At 33.1% G+C, this 9,556-nt stretch overlaps 1 long non-coding RNA gene across 1 annotated transcript; it reads right to left on the bottom strand.

Moving 5' to 3' along the window:
- Window positions 1-1,479: 1,479 nt before the first annotated feature.
- On the bottom strand, window positions 1,480-3,353 carry LOC102595191 (uncharacterized). Its single transcript, XR_367104.2, has 3 exons — window positions 3,255-3,353; window positions 2,433-2,819; window positions 1,480-1,750 (listed from the first exon to the last, which is right to left on the bottom strand). It is a non-coding gene; the product is annotated as an uncharacterized lncRNA (long non-coding RNA).
- Window positions 3,354-9,556: the final 6,203 nt, after the last annotated feature.

Here is a 9,556-nt window from a genome sequence, read left to right as displayed (position 1 = left end):
AATACTAACAATAAAGACAAAAAAAAATTGTGAAGTTTATAGAAAGTCAAAAGTACAACATTGACTTATTATGTGAAGTTTTCATATTTTCAAACCAATTGCATAGTCTGATTTATCCAGATTAGAAACTACAAAAGTTTTTAGTCTACAAAAATCAGACACAATTAAATTTCACATGGAGTACAAAACTACAAAAGTGGTTTTAGTCTCCAAACAAAATTAAACATATTCTTAGATTATCACAGAGATATGCTTTTCTTTTCAAATAGCCTTCCAACTATAACATTTTGACATACTATTTTATCAAACAAAAATGTGCATCTCTCATTCGGCAAACTAAAGAATTTTAAAGGCAACACTTTTTTCCAAGGAAAATTCATTCAAAAATCATATGCTTTGCAGATCTTTTTCCAAAGACATACATGATAAATATCAAAACTGTTAACTTTTAGAAACTATTTTCCTCCATATATAAATAATAAGAAGGATACATGGTGTAATCTTTAACCGAAATACCTCCAATTTTCTAGTACATTCTCACTTCGACCTTGCTAAACAAAGCACCAAATTCTGGAGAAGTAATGCATTAATCTTCTACTTCCATGATCTGTTTCTCTCAATCAGTAGAATACAAGAAATACCAACAGTAGAACAATTTCCTTAAGATTGTTGGTCATATTGTATTCCCAAGATACTTAGAACAAAACTTTGAAGAACTTGGTAAGAAACAACTAAGTTTAAAGAGTATTTTCAAACTAGAAAATTAAAACTAGTAGAGAAAATAGAATCATAAATAGATTAGAAACAAAATAAAAATATTTTTCTCAAAGAAAGAAAATCGAGCCCACCGAATGCATAGTGTCCCATTTAGGAAATTATTCCCCTCATGTACCCGAGGTTAATGGAATATATCCTCCTAGGATAGAACGATCTTACTCACCAGTGTATCGGTACCTAAAACCACGGTGTCAGCGAACCACTCAACGGCAGTAAAGTACACTTAGAATACTAGATTTAGTAGTAGTAGAAGAAGTCCAGAAAAATTTTGTTCTACTAAAATGATAGGAAATCCCTCAATTTATAGAAAACAAAGACTAGTGTGAAAAGGTTCTTATTGTGCCTTACCGGAAAAGTCACAATCTTTCGGAAAGGTTACAACCTTTCATAAAAGTCACAACTTTTCATAAAAGTCTCAACTCTTCATTTTCTATTCAAACCTTTTAAAACCCAACAGTCCACCCCACCCCCACCTCTACTTCAACCATCTTATACTTTAATAATAAGAAATAATCTGCCATGAAATTACTCTATCATCACCCTATGCTAGAAGTGTAACAATTGGCTTCCTTCAGAATAACAAAACATACATATATCTTCAATTAATTATAAAGCAACCAAGGCCTCACAGACAATGCATCAATAGCAGTCACATATACATTAATTCAACAGAACCTTGTTTAACACTACTCTTTGATGATCTAAAAAAGCAACAACATTATATTGTTCATATATCTAATAGAACACTTCACTAATAATTCGAACGATCTTTAGAACCATAACTAATAAGAAATAGCCCAGAAACTATTGCATATATGCTTTAACCATATGATCACATATTTTTGGACTCATCATCTGATTCCTCAGAAGAGACATCGGTATCTGTGTCAGTAGTTCCAATCGCGACTGCTGCTTCTGAGTTTCTATTTGGGATCACCTCCACCTCAGTGCTCTTCTTGCTTGATTGTTTTGCCTGTAACAAAATAATACTCCTATCAATCATCAAATTAGTTGCATTCAACAAAGATTTCCGGCATCCTAAGCTGGAAAAATATGTCGTCATGAAAGAGGGATTAGCTAGGTAGAACAAAATTGATTAGCTGTCGTGGAAACACTAGAATTTGAGAAAGATTCTACTCCTGAAGCATGAGTTTTTGTAGTTTGTCCCGATGAGATTGATATTCCAATCTTTCTAACACGTTGGTGGTACAGGAAGTGAAAAATCTAACCACACATTAATTACTTGAACGCTACAATTGAAAATATATTTCATGGTGGATTAATCAAAATTCATAAAGATATAAAAAGGAATTCTTTAAGCGATTGTTTGGTTCAAGGGATTAATTGGACTATCCTATGATAGATTTTGAGGTTAAACCTATCTCGTATTTCATTGGAAGTATTACCTAAGATCAGTGTTATTTCTATACCAAAATCTTGGTATCACTCATCTCATATAAAAAGTGGGACTGATATAATCCCTAGTTAGTTTATAAAGTCTAAAAACCTGTTGGTTTTACCGGTACCAATGTTGGGTTGTTGGTCGTGCTCCTCATAGCCTTCACTTATTTCTTGAAATAGATATCCAAATGCAATGTATTACTACTAAATGGATTCACTTAATAGCTAATAAAACAGTTAAGATGTTTACTTACCTTGCTCAATTACATTAGCATTAGTTTGAAGGTTAACTGGAATATCTTCCTCTTCTTCCTCGATTACATTAGCATTAGCTTGGAGGACTGGAATATCTTCCTCTTCTTCATCTGATTCAGTCTCTTGATCTATTGGATATTCAATTTCTGTTGTACTCTGATCATATATAGCGACATCAAAGTGAGAACGCGGGTTGTATGTGAAGACTAATAAGCTCCTGACGCTTATTGAGTAATAGCCACAAAAATCTTTCCATCCTTTGGCTAGCCAAATTTGGCCTTGAGAATTTTCCACTTCAACCTCCCATGCTTTTCCATGGGAGCCTCAACAAACACGGGGTTTAACATGTTCTTGCAATGTCTTTTGGCAAATACTACTGGAATCCTCTGTGTGCAAAAGAAATTTGAATTCAGTTTCATACAGACAGAAGCAGACATAAATAATTAGTTTAACATATATCTTGGACTGAATACACAGAAGCAGCTACAAAATTGGTAGTATCTTTATTCGACCTATGTGACTAGTTACTTCTACATGTACAAGTTACCTCCTATTAACACATCCTTATATTTGGTTTATCAAATGTTGAATCCTCCAAATATCTATCCTTGGGCGTGAAAGGAATGTTTTCTTTATCGAGGGATGAAATTGTCTTCTTACATGATTTTTTTGAGAAATTCTCATTGAATTAGATCCATATAAAAGTATAGTAATTGTTGGATCTAAATCAACAGTTAACAAGGACTGAAATTACACTTGCACTAAAAAAATTGGGAATCTGTGAGCAAAATAAAGATTTGAAAGATGAAGAAAGTACTTACGAGACGGCATAACTCATCTGAGGAAGTAATGATTTGGATGAACTTAGGGTTGTTGGGAGAAGAGTTCCTAAAGGAAGAGCCATGGAACTTGTTTACCATGACGGCAGTTGAGCAATGGATGGGAAATTGTTGAGAAATGCTTTTTATAGGACTATGTGCACGAATCACGAGGACAATGCAATGCGTGTATCATGAGGACTGTATTTTATCTGACTCACGAGTACTATGTGATGCGTCTGATTGACTCACGACTGTGTGATATACAAGGCAAAAGAAAAACATATGAATAATGTTTGACCAGATTTTCAATCAGATTATGAAAATCTGTCTTAAATTTTTTTTCAAGCTTCAACCCTTTTTATTTTGAGAAGTTTCACTTTCACTCAGAAAAGTTTAATTTTTTAAAGTAAAATACATATCGAAATACAACTTCATATTTCAAAAATTACAATTGTGTATATGCTTCGTCTTGAAAAATGTGATCCGGAAGAAGAAAATGCATGAGATAAGGCCCTTGGTGGCTTGGCTCCCTCGTATTCTGGTCTACACTCCCCTTGGACCTTGTGAGTTGGTCTTTCTTTTACCTAGCTTCGTCCCGAACCAAGGAGGCACTAAGAAAAAGTACGTAATGGATACACCTTTTAATTCTCATGTCTTAAGCATAAGAGATTTTCTCGTTTCATTAATATTGTCTGGATCCCATGATAAGGCGTTACAACTTATACAATTATCATATTAAGTTTCAATTGCAATAATAGCGACAAAAGGTATAAAACAATCAAAGTAAAACACTTACTAAAAGAAATATGGAATTATCAATCTAGTAGAACATCATTCCATCTTCTTTATTTTAGGTAAGTAAATTAAATTGAACAGTAATATAGATAGAACTATTTTGAATGATATTTCTGAGCTGATTTCGCCTTTAGTCTTGCGCAGTTAATCAGGCCTTTCATCAACTAAAATAAGAAAGAGAGGCATAGAGATCCAGATATGCATTATCTCCTTCCCTCTCAAAAAGGAACTAACATAACACATAGTAGCTAAACAAAATATACATAGGAGTTTAAAGTAGGAAACTAAACAAGTGATCAAGCAATCTTAAATACATTAAGTAGAAGGAAATATGATGACATTGACCAGAAGTTTGGGTCTACCAGCCCATTCAAAGACGCAAACATCACCAACTTTTAGGTTGTTGTCCAGCACAAAATCCTTCCAACCAGTACTGAACTTCGCGTTTGCTATTCCAAGAGTGCATTTTACAGTCCATTGTCTGATTCTTGAAACTTGAAATACAACGTCACTCTGTATAGTGGAAAAAATTTCCTAGCTACTGACGACGTTATGCTCTGTCAGTTTGAAGGATGCATTATCATATGGAACAAAAGATTCATCATGTAATAGTTAGTCAGGGATCGCTTTAGATAACTAAAATATATATACACGAATAACTATCTTACCAATTGCATCGGGCCTCTGACCAGAGACACATATGATGGTTGATAACCTTTCTTTTACTATCAGAACCTCCTGGCACTTCTGCGACTATATCGTGCATTAGTGTGCTCCCAGCTGCACGAAATATTGTGACATCTACACAGAGCTGAGTGCCCTTAATCACTTCAAATACACAAACATCACCAACTTTCAACTTATTTTCTAGCATGAATGTCTTCCAACCAGAATAAACTTTAGCATTTTTTGTTCTGATAGTGCATTTGACAGACAAAGATCCACTTCCTGGAATACAAAGCATTAAATTTCCATCGGTCTCAAGGAAATACTTCCTAGCAAATTTTGAATGTATTTTCTGCCAAAATAGATGGACACAGTGAAATGAGTACAACAGCATGCATCCATATGGATTGAGTAAAGATTTTGGAAAGTCTACAGAGTTTATAGCTTGTAGCTTACCAGAATGTATGGTATGGAGACATACGATGGTTGCATAAAAGATATAATGAATGGATTTTTAGATTTAAAAGCTTTAGCTCTTTGATATGCTATAGTGCTATCTTTGACCATTACAGTCTTGTTCTTATTATAAACAATCTTGGATTGTTGCTTGTGCATCCCACAACTTCCTTCGCTTTCTTCAAAATAAAAAACCAATATCAATGTATTACTACTAAGTTGTCACGTAAGTAGAAGATCAATTTTGTCCGGAGAACACCTTCTTACTTTTGGTATTTTTTGTGGGAGAAGGCAAAGCTACATCTTCTTGTGAGTTTTCCACAGCATCATCCTCTGCATCCACTTCTGGTCTTTTTCTTTTAATTCCACGTCCTAACGGACAATGACCCAAAATTTCAGCAGAATGCTTTATCTCAGTGCCTTCACCATGTTCTTTTGAAAATATTCAAGCCAATACAACCTTAATGAAATGATCAGAATATTACTAGTACAACGAAAGCTACATACTCCAGACTATCTTATAGAGAAAATTCAACTTTATCTATCACCTTTAATTTTTGAGTTGAGATCATATGAATATCCTGCATGGTGCTTTAATTTCTTGGTGTGGACTACTTTGGGTTGAGAACATGGAACAGAATTATCAGCTTTGACAACCTTGCTTTTACTATCAGAACCCCCTGGCACTTCTCCAACTATATTGTGCATTGGTGTGCTCCCAGCTGCACGAAATATTATGACATCTATAAAGAGTTTATCGTCCCTAAGCATTTCAAATACACAAACATCACCAACTTTTAACTTATTGTCCAGAACGAATGTCTTCCAAACAGACGTAACTTTAGAATTCCATAGTCTGATAGTGCATTTGACAGACCAAGATCCACTTCCTGGAACACGAAGCAAAAGATTGCCATTGTTCTCAAGGAAATGCTTCCTAGCAAATTTCGACGAGATGGATTGCCAAATGAGAGGGCTAAGTAAATAGATTTTGACATAGTGCAAAATGGAATAAAGAAATATTAGAGCACTGCAAAGTCCATAAAGATTATAGCTTGTAGCTTACCATACTGAATGGAGCAGAGACATATGATGGTTGCATAAAAGATATAATGAACGGATTCTTAGATTTAAAAGCTTTTGCTTTCTGATATGCTATAGTGCTCTCTTTGTCCATTACCATCTTGTTCTGATCGTAAATAGATTGTTGCTGGTGAATCCTGCAGTCTTCATTGCTTTCTTCAAACAGAAAATTAAGATCATTGTGTTAATACTAAATGAATTTAAGTTATATGTAGCAACAATGTAAAGTTTCTTTTTACCATTTCTAGAAAGCTACTTACTACTAGTAATACTTACCATAAAGAGTTACGAGCTAATAAGTGACTTGTTTTGTAATTAGGTTTGCATAGAACTTAAACTCATAGTACTAATTATTATGTAACAAGATTGACATTGAATTCAGGTCATAGCCAATAAGATCCTCACATTGGCCCTTTCTTGTGAAAGAAGGTGAAGCTACATCCTCTTCATCTCTTTTCCTTTTGCTGGACTGTCCATCGCCTAGATTTTCAACGGAATGATCAACCATATCAGGAACTTTTCATTCAATTTCTGGCTTCTTGGAATATCCTCTAGGATATCAACATAATCATCCGACTCGGACAGGTCACTTTTTAGTACATGGTGTGTTTCATGACAATGGAAGGTGCGTAAATTATATGGATATTCGATTTCTGTTGCACTCAAATCAAATATAGTGACATCAAAACAGGAATGAGCATTGTATCCAAACATCAAAAAGTGCCCACAGCTTATTGAATAATAGTCACAGAAATCCTCCCATCCTTTGGCTAGACAAATTTGACCTTCAGAATGTTGCACTTCAACCTCCCATACTTGTCCACTGGGAACCTCAAGATACACCGGGTTTAACATGTTCTTGCAACATCTTCTGGCAAATTCTTCTGGAATCCTCTGCATGTGTGCAAAGGAAATCTGAACTCAGTTACATACATCTCGGAATCAAAGACAGTAAAATATCGTACCAATTAATCCTAAGAAAATCCTGCAAAATACTCGTATAATGTATTCTCTGTTTTTCCATAACTAACTACTAAACAAAATGCCCACAATAATCTAATTAGGCCAACTAAAATCTATGTTGCTCAAACTCTCCAAAATCGTTGTCCCAAGCATGTCGGATTCTTCAAAATGCACTACTTTTGGAGTATCCGACACGCACTCATCAACATTTCTGAAGAGTCCGAGCAAGATTACAATTAGAACACAGATACAAATCCATTATCCTATTTCAGAAGATCTAGGCAACATATGTTCGAAAATGAAATAATGGGATTACAATAAATGAAACATTTATCAACAATAAATATTCATAAACTTGATCATTCATACTATTAGTGAAGCATTGCCCCTTAATGTAACTATAATTGGCCGTGAATTCCTATGACTCATACAAAATTATAAGCTTAAATTTGTCATCAATCTTATTATGTTTTTAACTATACACACCACTATATATCTAATTTCAGAATTTGGTTCAACAGACACACTTGGTTGATTTTAAAACAGAAATCAAAAGGGAAAAAAGAAGAAGATAAAGGGAAGTAAATATTCTTTTTTTTTTTACCATTTTAACTACTCTATCATGCTTGTTAACAATAATTGATAAGAAAAATTATTACTTCATTTGACTTGACATAGTGTTTTAATCTGAAAAAGAATTTTTAAAACTTATAATCTAAAGAAAACATTTGAATATTTGTGTGACTGTAAAACACAAAATTTAAAAGGCAAAATATATAACTATACCCTTTAGGACTCATCGGACTATAGATCACAATATTCAACATGATAATTTGTGTCATACGTAGTGTCCTACGTGTATTATGCTATATAGGACTCATGTGTCTATTTGTTGAACTTTATACATTTAAGTGTCTAGTTGTGACACTCAAAATTGGAGAACATAAATGTGAAATAATGTCAAGTTAAATGAATTTATTATGCCTTTTTGAGTTTTGTGGTTTCATACACGATGTTGGAATTGAATTTTTTTTTGAAAAATTTACAACAAAAATACTTTTTTAGGACAAACCAAAAATAAAATAAGACACTTAAATTGGGATAGAGGACCACCAATGGATGTGGTGTAGCGGATGAGGTTGTTACTCCCTTAATCAGAGGTCTCGGGTTCGAGTCCTGGCTATGAAAAATCCTTGATAGGGTATCACAATAGTTGAGCTCTAATATGGGTATCAAATATCACGTGGGAAAGCAAAAAAAATTTATCGGGATAAAGGGAAGCAAATAATTATAAGTAGGGGTGTCAAAACAATATGAAAAACTGACCGAACCTAATCGAACCAAATTGATTTATGTTATTTCTTCAATAAATCGTGAACTTTTATTTAAGTGTATAACTGTTTCGAACAATTGGGATGATTATTTTAATTTATGGAAAAGATAAAAAAATTCTCAAACCAAATCAAATAACCTTACATGTAAATATATTTTGTATATTAACAATATGTTGAATTTAATATATAAATATGTTTTATAACATTTTTTCAAATATAAATATAACCTAGGTCCTAGGCCTGTGGTGACTAAACAACTTTGGGTCTTTGCTCTTTAATTAGCCTTTACTTAATTAGGTTTAAAATTAAAAGATAACGTAATAGATACTCTATCAAAGAGTTGGGAACCTAAATAAGCCACAAAAACATAAAAGTGACCAAAATAAGCCCCTACTTTAGTAAGTAACTAAAATAGGCTTAGTGGAAGAAAAAATTCCACTTTATCTAATATTCTAAACGTTTTCCGTTAGTCCCATAACGTGTATATTTTAATATATAACGGAACTATTTCCTACACTTTATAAAATGGAACTATTTCTTACACTTTGTAAAGTGGAACTTTTTCTTACACTTTACAAAGAGGAATATTTTTCACGTTTTTATCTCTTTATCTTTTTTGCAGTGTTTGTCATACAATTATATTGATTTGACGTATCATAAAAAACGGGAAAAATTATTCCACTATGTATTTTTATTTTTTTATTCTGAAAAATCCTCCAATCTCTATTTAAGGCGGATGTTCAAACATAGTTGATAGCACCTACAACTTAAAGTCTTCTATATTTGTTCATTTCAATCTCAAAAAAAAAAATGTCTTCTAAATCAAAAGTTAGTGTTTCGATCTATTGGGATGGCAAAATTACACATGACGGAAATACCGTTTATTATAAGTGTCATCCCAAATACAATGCAAAATATTAAATTAATGTTCGATATCACAAAAAAATTTCATCAATTTATAAAAGAATGGGTATAAATAGTACTGATTATAATTTGATTATAGTC

This window comes from Solanum tuberosum, unplaced genomic scaffold (genome assembly GCF_000226075.1).
Source record: "Solanum tuberosum cultivar DM 1-3 516 R44 unplaced genomic scaffold, SolTub_3.0 scf00060, whole genome shotgun sequence".
NCBI lineage: Eukaryota > Viridiplantae > Streptophyta > Magnoliopsida > Solanales > Solanaceae > Solanum > Solanum tuberosum.
Note: the sequence above shows the minus strand (reverse complement) of the source record. Positions and strands in the feature narration are given on the sequence as shown.